A 15,948-nucleotide genomic window follows, 5' to 3' on the forward strand; every position below is an offset into this window, starting at 1 on the left:
GGACTGCCAACTTCATCAAAATGACATGAGTTTTGAGGCGTACAAGGAGCTTATGGGTCACATCAAGGAGACCGAGATTCAATGGGTCATGGAGGGGTGACACATCTCAAGCATGGTTCACCGTTACTGCAAGGACTACAGTGTACCTTTAGTTGGACTTCGTTGCTACTCATACTACTCCACTTGTCATATCTAAAGGCAATTTGGAGAGCGTCAAGGAGTTCCTAGTGGTGAAGGTGCCTTCCACATCGAGGTGTTTACTAACAGGATCTTGGGTAGGCTTCGTGAGGCTTAGCCACGCCGTAGGGTGACTAGAGGCATTGCTCCTCCTCAATACATCTATCCCACTGTGAGGTACAAGCAATAGTTGGAGGATGACATGAAGTGGATTTTGAGGAATGAGAAAGCTTGCATGAAGACTAGCAAGAAAGCAATGAGGGCTAAGTGACCACCTTGATATGCCCCATATTTTAATTTTCCGTACTTTATGATTCTCATGTTTTTGTTTTTGAATTTAATAAAGGATTAGAGTGTTCCAAATCCCCTATGAAAACAATCTTGTTACCTTTTAATTTAAGCAATAAGAGAATCACTTTTTATTATCTTTGCTTATTGTCATCTCATTCCTTTGTTTTGTCTTTTTCTTTTCTTTTTCCTTTGCCATGTAATTTTTTCAATGACGTCCTTTCAGGAATTTTCGCCATGCCCATGGTCTATTCCCCTAACTTTTGCCTAAACTCCCTTTTGGGTTTCATGTTTTTGTTTTTAAATTTAATAAAGGATTGGAGTGTTCCAAATCCCCTATGAAAACAATCTTGTTACCTTTTAATTTGAGCAATAAGAGAATCACTTTTTATTATCTTTGCTTATTGTCATCTCATTCCTTTGTTTTTTCTTTTTGTTTTCTTTTTCCTTTGACAAGTAATTTTTTCCCATGATGTCCCTTCGGGAATTTTTGCCATGCCTATGATCTTTTCCCCTAACTTTTACCTAGATTGCGCTTTTGAGTTTTCATTCTAGCGGGATTCTTTTTTCCTTAATTTTTGCCTAGGCTTCCCTTTCGGGTTTTCAACCTAGCAGGCTTTTTTTTTTTCCCCCCCCTTTAAATGTTGTATTTCTAGACTCTATCCATGTTAATTGGGTGATGCATCTCTAATGTAAGGTTGAATTTAATCAACCATCTTATTGGATTTATTCCGTACCAAATTTGCTTGTAATTTAGCAATTAGTAACCCTGTATTTAGGTAGGAATCAAGACTGTGCAGTGAAGCAGGGACTCGCGACTGGATCTCGTAGGTGGCTCGCGACTTGCAAGCCACCAAAAGATGCACACGAGTGAAGCATGCAGAGAAACTGAACCGTCATGCCAGCTGTAGCACTACAGGACAAAAAGTCTAGACTAGCCATTCAGTTAGCTCACGGCTTGAACTTGCGACTCAGTCAAGTCATAAGGCCAAGTCACCAGTCCACTCTGTTATGGAAAAACTGACTCTTCGCATTCCTATCTCATTCCAGTATAAAATACCCCTTATACCCACAAAATATTGAGAGCTTCCTGAGAGAATTTTAAGAGAGAAACCCTAGAGAAAAACTAGATTGACTCATCCACAATCTTTACATTGTAACTCTTCAAATTCCTTAACTCTCACCCTCTCCATTGTTACATCCTTGAGAGGTTCTTTAACCAAATCCTTTTCTCACCTTACCCATATCTGTGAAAAGGCTTTTTGTTGCTTTGGGAAGTAGTTTAGAAGGAACCAATTCACATTGGTTGATCCTATGGGTTATAGCGGAATCCGGCAAGCTAAAGAAGAAATAGGTTCGGCGTAACCTCGTTGGAGTAGGAGCTTGGAGGGCTTAGGTACACTGGGTAGATTAGGCTTGGAGGGTCTTCTGCTGTTCATGTATCCCAACTATATTTTTTAGTGGATTATTTACCGCTTGGAGGGCAGCAGAGAGGTTTTATGCTGAGGACTTCGGTTTCCTCTTCGATAACACATTGTTGTATTGTCTTTGTGTTTGTATCTCTCTTCCCTTAATCTTTGCCATTTAATTTCTGCTATGGATGTGATTTTATTTGGTTTAGATTGTTTATCAATTCTGTTATATGCTTATGTTCATATTCCGCACATTAATTGTTTGATAATAAGCTTGAATGGATAATTTGGAAATTGGGGGTCTAAATGTTCATAGATGTTTTATACACATTTTGAACATTCATCTTCCCCATCCAAATCTATGATCTTCGTAGCACCTCCCAACATCATCTTCTTAATGATAAACGGCCCAAACCACCAAGGCTTCATCTTTCCTCTTGAATCAAAAGTATCATCACTAAGAACCTTTAGGACCAAGTCCCCTTCTTTAAGGTTTCTCAGTTTCACTTTCTTGTTGAATGCTCTAGCAATCCTTTTTTGGTACCCTTGTGCATGATATTGTGCCTTAACCCTCTTCTCATCTATCAATACCAATTTTTCATATCTCGCCTTAGCCTAATCCTCTTCTAGGACCTTGGTTTCTACCAATACCCTCAAAGATTGTATCTCCACCTCAATAGGAAGCATCGCCTCACTACCATAAACCAAAGAATAAGGTGTTGCCCCAGCTGACACACAAATAGAAGTTCTATAACCCCATAAGGCAAACAGAAGCTTCTTAGCCCAATCTTTGTATGTCACTACCATCTTGGCTAGGATGTTCTTCACATTCTTTTTAGCTGCTTCTATGGCCCCATTAGCTTGTGGTCGATATGGTGAAGACTTGTGATGCTTAATGCTATATACTTCCATGACTCTCTGAACTTCACCTTTAAAGTGGGAACCGTTATCGGAGATGATCTCTCGAGGCACCCCAAACTGACATATGATGTTGTTTTCTAAGAACCGAGCCACATGTTTAGCCTTCAATATGGAGTAGGAGGTTGCTTCCACCCACTTGGTGAAATAGTCAATTGCTCGTAGGTTGTATTCATGCCCATTTGAAGCCTTAGAAGCTATCCTTCTGATCACATCTATACCCCAAACTGAGAATGTCCATGGAGAAGTGATGTTATACAACTCACTAGGTGGTACATGGATCAAGTTGGTGTGCCTTTGACAATCATGGCAACTCTTCACATAATCCACACAATTGGTCTCCATCGTATTCCAATAGTACCCCATCCTTAGGATTTTCTTAGATAACATTCTCCCATTCATATGAGGACCACAAATCCCTTGATGAACTTCTTCCATTACCTTCTCGACTTTTTCCTTCTTCAAGCAATTAAGGAGTATACTATCTTAGGACCTTCTATAGAGTTGTCCTCCACATAGGATGTATTGTATTGCTACCATCTTAATGGAATGACGTTCTCTCTTGTTGGCACCATCCGAATATGCTCCTAGTTCCAAGAACTTCATAATGTCATAGTAGCACGGAACTTCCTCTTCCCCTATGGTCATTATTGAAGCATCCATCTTCCTTTTGTGCACTTCCTCATAACTTTGCTCAATCTCCAAGGGTCATGTCCATACTCCCTCTAGTATTTCAACCATGGAGGCTAAGGTATCTAAGGCATCCGTAAATTGATTTTGAGCTCTAGGGATGATTGTGTATTCAATCTTGTCAAAGGTCTTAGTCAAGTCCACCAAGTATTGTTGATAAGGTTTCAAGTTTTCCTCCTTCACCTTCCACAACTTTTGTGCTTGGGCTATAACCAAAGTTGAATCTCCAAATACTGCGGCCTCCTTTACCCTTAATTCTCGAAAAGCTTCCATTTTGGCAATACAAGCCTCATATTCAGCCATGTCACTTGTTGCTTCAAAGTTCAACTTAATTGCCAAAGGTATGTGAAATCCCTCGGGGGTGATCAAGAGTATTCCTATCCCATTCCCATATTGGTTTACGACTCTATCAAAGTACATATTCCATGTCCCTAACTCAACATCCAAAATTTCCTCATCCGAAAAGTCTTCTTCACCATCTTCCTCCTCTATAGGATTCTCGGCACATAAACCCGACACGACACACCCTTTGATAGTTTTTCTAGCCACATACTTCAAATCAAATTCTACTAATAAGATCAACCATTTTGACAATCTTCCACTCAAAGCAGGCTTCTCAAAGAGATACTTCAATGGGTCCATTCTTGCTACCACCCATATTTGGAAAGGTAAGATGATATGTATCAACTTCTGTACAGCCTTAACAAGTGCAAAGCATGACTTTTCTATGGGAGTGTACTTGGTTTCATAATCATGGAACCTCTTACTCAAGTAGTTTATGGCCTTCTCATTATTGTCATTGTCTTCTTGTGTGAGCATACTTCCAACCGCATCCCCTATGATGGAGAGGTATAGGAGTAAGGGTTTTCCATGTTGTGGAGGCACTAGGATAGGTGGGTGGAGGAGATATTCCTTGATAAGTTCAAAGGCCTTTTGGCACTCATCATTCCATGTATGTGGTTCATTCTTCCTTAGGAGTTTGAAGATGGGCTCACAAGTGGAAGTGAGCTTGGCAATGAATCGACTAATGTATTGTAATCGACCTAAGAAACCCTTTATCTCTTTCTCACTTTTGGGTGGAGGCATCTCCAATATGGCTTTGATCTTGGATGGGTCAACTTCTATCCTTTTAACACTTACTAGGAAGCCTAGCAATTTTCTAGTGGATACTCCAAAGGTACACTTTTATAGGTTCAATCTTAGCCTATATTCTTTAATCCTCTCTAAGAACTTCCTTAAGTTTATGATGTGGCCTTCTCTATCCTTGGATTTCACTATTATATCATCGACATACACCTCCACCTCATTATGCATCATATCATGTAACAAGGCTGTAGCCATCCTTTGGTAGGTTGCCTCGGCATTCTTGAGGCTTAACGGCATCACCATGTAACAGTAGACTCCCCACTTGGTAGGAAAGTGGTTTTGGTCATGTCTTTTGGAGCCATCTTGATTTGGTTATACCCCATGAAACCATCCATGAAAGACATCAAAGCACTTCCCGTCGTGTTATCTAGCAAGACATCAATGTAAAGGAGAGGAAAGTCATCCTTAGGGCATGCCTTGTTCAAGTCCCTAAAATCCACACAGATCCTTACCTTCCCATCCTTCTTAGGTACGGGCACAACATTGGCAATCCATTTGGCTTGGAGTACGGGTTTGATGAACCTTACGTTTAATTGCTTAGTAACTTCCTCCTTGATTTTTAAGAGCCATTTGGTCCTCATTCTTCTCAACTTTTGTTTGACGGGTACCATGTGATCATGAGTATCAATGTGATGTTGAGCTATCTCAGGGTCAATTCTGGCATATTTTCATAGGACCATGCAAACACCTCTTGAAATTCTGTGAGGAGCTCTTGAAGATTTTTTTTTTTCTTTTTCATTTAGAGTTGAACCAACTTTAATTAAGCATGGATTCTCATTTGATAGGCCAAAAACGTATTGACCCCTTATGATGAATTAATTGATTAATTAGTCATGTTTATTAATTAATCAAATTAACTTCAATTGTACGTGGCAGCACAAACAAATCACCCTTCTTGAAAAACTGTTTTTAAGCAATCTCGACACCTCCTCGACACCTCTAGATACCTAGCCTATCTGTCGAGATTTTCAGTTTATTTTTATCGCAATCTTGACACCTCTCGATAGCTAGGTGGATCGATCAAGAAATCTCCTGTCTCTTCGATACCTCCTCGATCCATCGAGCTTACTTTGCTGTGGACACCTAGACACCTCTCGATAGCTGCATCTATCGAAACTTTTAAAGCTCAACACCTGGCTCGATACCTCTCCACACCTCAGTCTGTCGAGATTTACTAAGGTTCTATAAATAGATTCTTGTGAAATTCGGACATCATTTCCTCGATCTCTCTCAATCTGTCCATGGCTGTTCATCTCCCAAACACTCTCCTCTCTCCCTTAAACCTCTTCCTCAAACATTTTTCGAGCTTAATCAAGTTTTTCCTCACTTGGTAAGTCTCTAATCCCTCATTTTCATGCATTTCATTCTTTGAAACCTAAGTTTTTGGGATTTTTGCAAAATTTGGGGTTTTCCAAAATCGAAGAGGTTTTTGTGAAATTTTTGGGATGAGTTTTGAAGATTTGATTTTAAAAACTTCATGCATTGCATTCCATGTGTATTATAACTATATTTTCATGCATTTAGTTGTGTGTTATACATGTTGGACTATTTGTGTGCTGGTAGATTTGGATTGGGCTGAGCCCATATTGCTTTTTACTTTGCACGTCACATGCTCATGAATTTTCATGCATACGTACCTTACATTCAATACATTTATGAATATTTGAACTGTTTGGGACTTTTCTGAGTGTTTCTTTCTTCCTCCCTTCTCTCTCTAGTTTACGTTAGTGCGTCAATGGCACCAAAACATAAATCTGCTCCATCCCAGAACCCTCTTCGTTCCGGGGCATCGTCTTCTTCTGATCCTACCCCCTCTTCTATTCGGTTCTATGATGAGGATGCCTAAAAGGACTTCTCAGAGAACTTTTCTCGACGAGGTGTTCATTCGAAACTCTGAGTCATTTTGGCGGACTTCGTTGACACTGAACTACCTGATGTCATTCACAGTCGAGGTTAGGAGTCACTGTGTGACGTCTCGATCACATGTCCTTCCATGTTGATCTAGGAGTTTTACTCCAACATGCATGGACTTGATTCTTCAGTACCTCTCTTTAATACTTGCGTTTGAGGTAAGCGCATTGTTGTCATACCGGAGTTGGTATCTGATGTGCTCCCCGAGGGTAGAGCATCCTAACTGCCTCGGATGTGAGCGTCTGAAGACTTTGTCCAAAGATGAGATGATTTCTGCTTTCTGCAAGCGCCCTTCTGATTGGGGTGATCGTAAATTTGCACCATGTTCGACCTTTGCTAAAGGTCCTAGATTCATGAACATGATGATGGCTTTTGTTTTACACCCACTTTCTCACTAACTCTATCACAGCGCCTCGTGCTCGATTTTTTCTTTCTTTGTTAGAGCAACACACTATAGATTTTCCTTCACATTTTATTCTTTCTATTATAGATGTGTATAGGGATACGACTATCCGTGATAAGCTCATTTTCCCTTTGGCTATCACGCAGATTTTATGCTATTTTTCTATTACTTTTCCCTCTTCCGACCACTTCCCCGTTATGTGTGCCATTGACTACGCTACCGTTAAACGGAGTGAGGCACAGTTTCGATCAAGGCAGTCCGGTACAACAGCTCCTCCCACTCCTTCAACTCCATCCACATCTGCTCCCTCCTTTTCTACAAGCAGAGTGACACTCGAGGACATCATGGCACAGCTTTAGTGCGTGGATGCTCGCCTCGACACTCTCAGTGATGAGTTGTGTCAGATGAACACCTGTGTTGGCTGCATTGCTCGACACCAGGCTGAGATGGGTGGTTATACCATACCTTCCACTCCTGTGGCCCCTGCAGATGCGAGTAATGCTGATGATGATGATGCTACTGATTCTGATTCTGATGATGAGGATGATGGCGATGCTAGCTCACCCAGTGATGACAAGATGTCTACCTGACACTCTTACCTTTTGTCACTCCTGACAAAAAGGGGGGAGTAGTTTTGGTTATGAGAGTAGTCATACTTAGGGGGAGGGTTGGCATAGGAGATTTTTGTTAAGGGGAGAGTGCACATTGAGGGATTTAGTGAGGATTACTTGTATCTTTTTCTTTTCTTTCTATTTGAGATACATTTATTCTTGTACCTTAGGTCTTGTGACCATTTTGACATACATTTTACTTATATTCTTTATATATTGATGTATGTGGCTTCACCTATCCTTGCATTTGTTGTTTCTTTTCTTTCTTTATACACATGGTTCTTATTACTTGTATGCAATCTATTATTTTTGTTTCACACAAAGATGCCTTGATGAGTTTTGTTTAAAGTGTTTCAGAAATACAGGTTGTCAAAGTCTATTTGCCATAAACTCTCTTCTTGCAAAGTTTTTCAAGAGTTTGTGTTAGGGTAGATTTTATTGTATTTAACAAGTGAGTATGAGTTGAGTGATTTATTACTTCTCTCATATGTTCATTTATTTGTTGTGGTTTTGTCATGGATTGCCAAAGGGGAAGATTGTTAGGACATATGTGATTCACTTGTTAGGAACATATGTCATTATTTTACGTAATTGGCTAATCCTTTGACAAAACTCACTTTACTTGTATTTGGGTAGATCTAGGATGTGTTTAATATTTCAAGAAACTTTGTTTCAAGATCAAGTGTTGAAGAGCTATTTCAGCCCCGTGGCTTGAAAGCAACTCAACAGATAGCAATCTGTCGAGGTTTAAGAAAAACAGATTTTCAGTTCTGTTTTGACTCTAATCCGTGATTATGTGTTTTGGCTTTCTTTTCTCACAACCCTAAACATATAAAAGGATTATTTTAAGGGTCGTCAAAGGGACATAAAGTTGCACAACTGTTGAGCAAAGTTTGTTCAAGCAAATTGTGACCAGAGACACGGTTTTGCCCTAGTTCATCATTCTTATGAAGAAGTTGCTGTGTTTATGCACCGTAGGGTTTCGTGACCAAGCATCTTCTTGATCTACATCATCTGGATGAATTGAAGAACTTTGCAACCAATAACCTTCTTTAGTTGGTGATTGAAGTCACGTACTGGGATCCGCACAATTGGTTAGTCACGTACTAAGAGCGGTGCATTACAAGGAAAGATTGTCACTATAGAACAAGTCCAATTGGGTATTGGAGTAAGAGTTCAACTGTAGGTTGGTATAAGATACTGGGATTCCTTTACTTGTAACCGCTTGTTTTAATAATAGTGGATTCTCAAGAGTGGTGACCTTAAAATCACCCGATGAGATTTTTTGCTGTGTTGGTTTTCCCCATTCGTAAACAAATCACCGTGTCAATTTAATTTCTGCTGCACTTAGTTTAATTGGTGATTTGTTTGTGCTACCACGCATTTGCATATTAATTTGATTAATTAATAAACTTGGCTAATTAATCAATTAATTTATCACAAGGGGTCAATTCGATTTTGGCCTATCAAGGTGGAGCCAAGCTCTTCCCAAAAGAAGGTTGTAATTTGGGATGATATCCATGACATGAAACTCCACAATGGTTTCTATTGGCCCAATCTTGCAAGGAGCCTTGAAAGTACCTATGACCTTTCTTGAAGTGTTGTCATATGCCCTTATGATCAAAGGGGAAGGGATGATAATCCCCATATTTAGGCCAATAGTGAGGGTGGTCCTAAAAGGACAAACATTCAAGGCAAACCCATTGTCAATAAATACCATCAGAACCTTGGCACCCATGCATTCAATGGTGATTTGCAAGGGTTTAGTGTGAGTAGCTCATTTGGGAGGGAGATATTCATCGGAAAAGGCAAGGAAGGGGTGTGAGGAACCCTCGACTCCTATGAGAGGAAAAACTTCTTGTGGTGTAGTTTCTATAGGTACTTCTTTCCCATTCAAGGCATCCAATAAAGCCATACAATGCTTCTAAAAGGCCATGAGTAAGCCACATACGGACACGTGAGCTTGGGTCCTCTTTAATTGCATTAAGACCCTATCTTCTTCTTCTTTTTCTTCTTTTCCTTTAAGTTTTGTAGGCTTGGACCCTTCCCCTAAATCTCTATCAAGATGATCCGTTTTCCAAAAAGGATGGTTTATAGTGCTACTCACTCCTAGTGATATTTGCTACATTGTCCTCCAAGACCCTTTTTTTTTTTTAATTCTGTCACTCCTTTGGGAAGTATTCCCCACACTGCTATCGCTTCCTTTAAGACTTCATCTTTTTCATCCTATGTTCCTTGGACTTCCATGGCATTGATATTGACATTTGTAGTTTTTATCAACTTTGAACAATCCCATTCAATCTCATCTATTTGCACCCAATTTTGATATGTAGGAGGAGCCCTATGGTAATTAGGCAAAGGGTTATTTCTAATGTTGGGTTTGGTGATAATGTTGGGATTTGGGAGGGTTCCATTATCTATGAGGTCTTGTATTTCGTGTTTGAGGCAGAAGCAATTGTCAGTTTTATGGCCGGATTTTTTGTGGTAATGACAATATTCATTGAGGTTCAAAGTGGGAGGTATGGGATTAGGCATGGGTGTAGGGTCTAAAGGTTTGATGAATCCTTTGGAGGATAAGTTTTCATATGCTTGGGTGAGGGTCATTCCTAGATCGGAGAATTCTCGACGAGCTTTCTTTGGGTAGGCTAGTGTTTGTTGGGGTATGATGGCATTCACACTCACAGGATTGAGGGCTTTAGTTGTTATTGAATGTTCAATTAGTGTATAAAACACCTTGAACGTTTAGACCCCCAATTTACAAATTATCAATTCAAGCTTATTATCAAACAATTAATGTGTGGAATATGAACATAAGCATATAACAAAATTGATAAACAATCTTAGACCAAAAAAAATCACATTCACAGCAGAAATTAAATAGCAAAGATTAAGGGAAGAGAAATGCAAACACAAGGACAACATAGCGATGTGTTATCGAAGAGGAAATCAAAGCCCTCGGTGTAAAAATTCTCCGCCGCCCTCCAAGCGGTAAATAATCCACTAAAGAATGTAGTTGGGATCCATGAACAGCAGAAGACCCTCCAAGCCTAATCTACCCAGTGTACCTAAGCCTTCCAAGCTCCTACTCCAACGAGATTACGCAGAACCTATTTCTTCTTTAGCTTACCGGATTCCGCTACTGACCATAACATCAACCAATATGAAATTGGTCCCTTCCTAAATGCTTCCCAAAGCACCAAAAAGCCTTCTCACAGATATAGGTATGGTGAGAAAAGGGTTTGGCTAAGAACCTCTCAAGGATGTAACAATGGAGAAAGTGAAAGTAGAGGAATTTGAAGAGTCACTATGTGAAGATTGGGGATGAGTCAATCTTGTTTTTCTCTAGGGTTTTTCTCTCAAAATTCTCTCTAGAAGCTCTCTACATTTCATGGGTATAAGGGGTATATATACTAGGGTGATAGTGGAATGCAAAGAGTCAATTTTTCAAAACAGAGTTGGCTGGCGGCTTGGCTTTGCGACTTGACTGAGCCGCGAGTTCCAGCCATGAGGTAACTGAATGACCAAACTGGACTTTTTGTCCTGTAGTGCTACAGCTGGCATGATGATTTAGTTTCTCTGCATGCTTAGCACGTGTGCAACTTCTGGTGGCTTGCAAGCCGCAAGCCACCCGTAAGATCCAATTGCGAGTCCCTACTTCTTTGCACAATCTTGAGCATTTCTTCACACTCTCTCACACAATACCCTTACATGATTCCCAACTAAATACAGGGTTACTAATTGCTAAAATACAAGCAAATTTGGTATGGAATAAAACCAACAAGATGGTTGATAAAATTTAACCTTACAATCTCCCCCTTTAGCTATTCCGTGACAAAACCCTAAAACAAACTCTAGACTTAACATGTGAGTTGGGAACAGTTGAACAAAACTCATTCACACCTAACTCTAGAATCTATGTAGCTCTTGAATCATATGAACAAGTATCTCCTGAGACACAACAACACAATATGATCATTGTATGTAGAAAAACTTGTAATGTATATGAGGTAAGCACAATGTGATCAAGCAAAATGGAATTAAGTAATAACCTATGGCTTGACCATACAAGCAATCACTACAAAATAGTGATCACAATGCTCATTCACACTTGGAATGAACATCTGGACATACAAACTAATAAGTTCAATGCAAATCACTTGCATGTCCAACACTCAACCAATGCACAATACAAAAAGTATATGCATCTAGAAACAAGATCCTACTATGGCACAAGAGTGAGAGTACTTAAAGAAAATGCATAACATTTAGCTAGAAGTACTAGGCTATAAAGCATAAAGGCTGCATAAGCATGGTACAAACCATGAAAGCCTACAAAACACATGGAAACAAACCCTAAAAGCTTACAAAAGCAACATGGGTACAAATGTACCATAGAACAAACTGATCATACTGAAAAACATCATCAATATATATATATATGTAAACCAAGGTACCATAAGAGTTTTAAAAGTAAAAAAAATCCATGAGTTTTAAACCAAAACATTAACCAAAGTGTTTTAACATAGCAAACCCATAAACCAAATAACCAAAACATAATACTAACACCAACACATAATTGTAAAGTAAAAATTGCTAAATGTAAGTTTTGTGCAGGCTCCCCCTCAAACTGGCACTCCCCTTCAAGAGCTACCCCAAAAATCTCCCCCTTTTTGACCGGAATGGCCAAAGGGTCACTACTGGGTAGTAAAGCTATCAAATTTTGCTAAAAGTGTAGTCATCTGATCTAGAAGTGCAACTAGTCTGTCATTGTGTTCATTCTGGACCTCTCTGAGCCCATCTATCCTCTCCAGGATGATTTGGAATGCATCTGGAGGTACAGTTGATGAAGATGAAGCTCTGCTCCTCTTGCCTTGACCTCTTGAGCTTGAAGCTTGTCTTGCAGCCTCTATCTCAATGTCCATGGGTTCACCTTCAGCTTGGTCACCTTCTTCCTCTTCATCACTTGGGAGACAAACTTGTATCCTTGTGATGGTAAGTTTGTTGATGGCTGAGGGTGTAGCCATGAGACTGATATCTTGAGGGATGGCAATTCCTTTTAGTCTAAAATCATAAGAAGGCTGGGAAAAATCAGCTTGGCCCTAGAGGTTGTTCTAGTCTCATCCATAATTGTGTCAAAGATGTGAGAACTGATGTCAATGAAGGTGTTTTCCTTGAGCTCCATGAGAAATATAGCTCTGACATTATTGATTGTAGTTAGCTTCCTAACTGGGTATAGGTTGAACATCATGATGGTGGTTAGACACCTCATGTCAGCTGGGAAGGCAGTAGTGTTGAGGCATCTCCCCTCTCTTGCTCCACCAATGTGAGATTGGACAGTTTCTATGGATAGCATCCTGTCCTTGTAGTTGGTGAAGTCATGGTCATCTAGTCCTTCAAGACCTAGCACCTTATCTATATCACCTGCATCTATATTGAATTCCTTTCCTCTAATCCAATAATTTAACTCTTCTTCTCTCAGCACAGCGTTTGCATAAAATTCTCTCATAAGAGGCTCACACACTCTAGGCAAGTCACTCAACAACCTTTCCCTACCTCTGCCCTCAAAACAGCTTGGAATGAAGGTGTCCTTCAAATCCATCAAGTCCACAAATCTTTCCTGATTGATGGTTGCCCTCAAGTAGAAATCTCTATATCTTTCAAAATGTTGAAGAGATCTGAACTTGGTGTTGTCCATTTTTAGCCTTTTATCACTCTTCTTAGCAGTAGTCTTCTTCTTTATAGGAGAAGGAGCTATCTGTAAACACAGTAGAAAATGCCACAAAACAAAGCACAATAGATGGACACTCAGACCATTAGTAACATGTTAGTGTCAAAAAAAATATTGCACCAAAACAATTAGTCTAGACATAGTTTAGAGTCAAGTGTTGAATGAGAAAGCTCAAATTAGAAAGGTATAGACCAACCTATCAACACAACAACTCAGACAAGAACACTCTAGGGCACATTCCCATGCACAAATTTCAACAAGCAATACTTAGTTGTTTTGAAGCAGTGTATACCACATTTATCCAAAAGAAAGTATATGTCTATGAGACATATCTTAATGATTTTGATATGATCAAACCAACACAGAGCAGACAGTATCCTTAAGGCAGAAGCAACATACATGATATCAAGAATCTATAGCAACTAAAAGTCAAAACATTATAACCCAACCAACAGAACTCAACCATATTGAACCAATGATACTCACAAACAGAGTATATCACAAAACAATAGCTTATGACGATGAGACCTATAAACATGGGTAAGAGATTTACCAACCAGCATAGATCAGTTTACAAACTCTAACAGTGAAATTAAACATGATAACAACCATATTTAGCATCCTAGAAACAAGATCAACCAAGCCCAAACACCCAAACTCAACAAACATGAACCTAGCCCATATCTAAAACCAAAAATATCACAAAACTCAAAAACAACTCACAAATCCAAGAAAACAAAGCTCAAAACGTGAAATATGTAGTGTGAGAGAGAAAACCCATACCTTTTTCTTGAATATTTGAAGTTGAAATTAAGCAAAAATGGAGGTTTTTAAGAGTGACACGGTGAGTATGAGAGAGAGTTGAAATGGGGAAGACAATGAACAATCACAAAAGTTTGAGGGAAAAGCTAAAAACGTTTAAAAACTGACCTATTTGCACAAAACATGCGATTTTCGCTACTAGGTTAAACCGCGAGCAAGTCACCAGGGCCAATCACTAGAACACTCAAGACACAAATTTTGAAAAAATTTTCTAAGTGTTTTTTGAGACTGGAAGTTCTACTTGCGAGGGAGTCGCGAGGTAAGCCGCAAAAATCTCTGAGTACCCTCGCGACTGGAACCTCCACTCATGAACAAGTCGCCAGACTGAGCTGCGAGAAACATTACAATCCCAAATTTTTGAAAAATATTCTAAGTATTTTTCGCGACTAGGACATTGACCTGCCAGTGAGCCGTGAAAAATCTCTGAGTGGGCTTGCAACTAGGGCATGCAACTGGACCAACCCACGACTAAGGTGCCAGAATAGGGCAACACTATTTTTGAAATTTCGACAATTTTTGTAAAAACAAAGTACTTTCCTAAAACAACTAAAACACAAAAAAATCTTTTTGTGTTTGATCAACAAGGATAGAGCATGTGAAAACACATTTAATCAAGTACAATCACACAAATGAATATGGCATTCATTGAGCATAGACATGTGTGATGTGTGTGGATATCAATGATCAATTCAACCAAGGCATACACAATTAGCATTAGATAATGTGACCCATCTCAATTATAGAAATATGCATATATGACCTCCCACATAAATTGATTACATAACTTTGAAACTTTTCATTTGGCTCCATAAACATCATATCATTTGATCTTTTTGAATCAATACATCTCATTGTGAGATCGATTCCTAAAATTTTTGATATTTCAATTGATGAGCAAGCCTTTCACTTTTTGGGCATCAAACATTTTATTTTAGGTCACTTTCCCTTTTTCCTAGTCAAATACTAGTTTGTGCGACAGGCTTTTGCAGCTCATTATCTCTTTTCATTTGGAGATTTACATTTGAGAGCTCCTTTAAGCAAAAACAATAAAATAAATGAGTGGGAAGATATATAAGCACAAGTCTATGCATGTCTCAAGATCAACAAAACCATTCACTAATCATTCATGACAAGTTTGAAGATCTATTTACAACAGTCACATAGATGTCAAGAGTTCTCCCACAATGATATAAGTGTATAGGGAACAAGCTATTCTCGTAGATGCACAAGGCCATTATTACAAAGGTATAAGGCAAAACATGCTATAAGACAAAACTTAACAAAGTCAATCAAACTTTTTGATTTTCTACTTTTTATGTGTTTTTGGATTTTTGACACATAAAAAAATAAATAAAATAATGATCAAAACTAGCAATGTAAAAGCATTTAAAGCAAAAGCAAACAAACAACCAATAATCAACTCAACAACCAACAGGCACACAACCAAACAAAGTCACCCAACATAGAAAGTATTAATGTTTGGACATGTTGTGGAGCTTATGCATGAGTACTCTTCATCACCCACACGTCACGTGCATTTGGGGTGATGTCCCTATAGGATTAGGTACGAGAGTTAGGACTTTCAAACCTTCTAATGAAGCTTTCCAAGCAGTTGCTGAATGCTCCAATCATCTTCATCATGTCCATCATTTCGGGATCACCATTTCGACCTCTTGATGGCTCAACTTCCCAAGTCCTCTTGTCATTTCTTGGTCCTCTTGACCTTTGATCACTTGCATTCCTCAATGCTCTCAGCTTATGACAATTGGGTCGGGTGTGCCCTTGAAGTCCGCAATGATGACACACATGGTTCGTTCTAGGACCTTTTTGCAATCGTGGAAG

This window comes from Quercus lobata, chromosome 10, assembly GCF_001633185.2.
Source record: "Quercus lobata isolate SW786 chromosome 10, ValleyOak3.0 Primary Assembly, whole genome shotgun sequence".
NCBI classification, from domain to species: domain Eukaryota; kingdom Viridiplantae; phylum Streptophyta; class Magnoliopsida; order Fagales; family Fagaceae; genus Quercus; species Quercus lobata.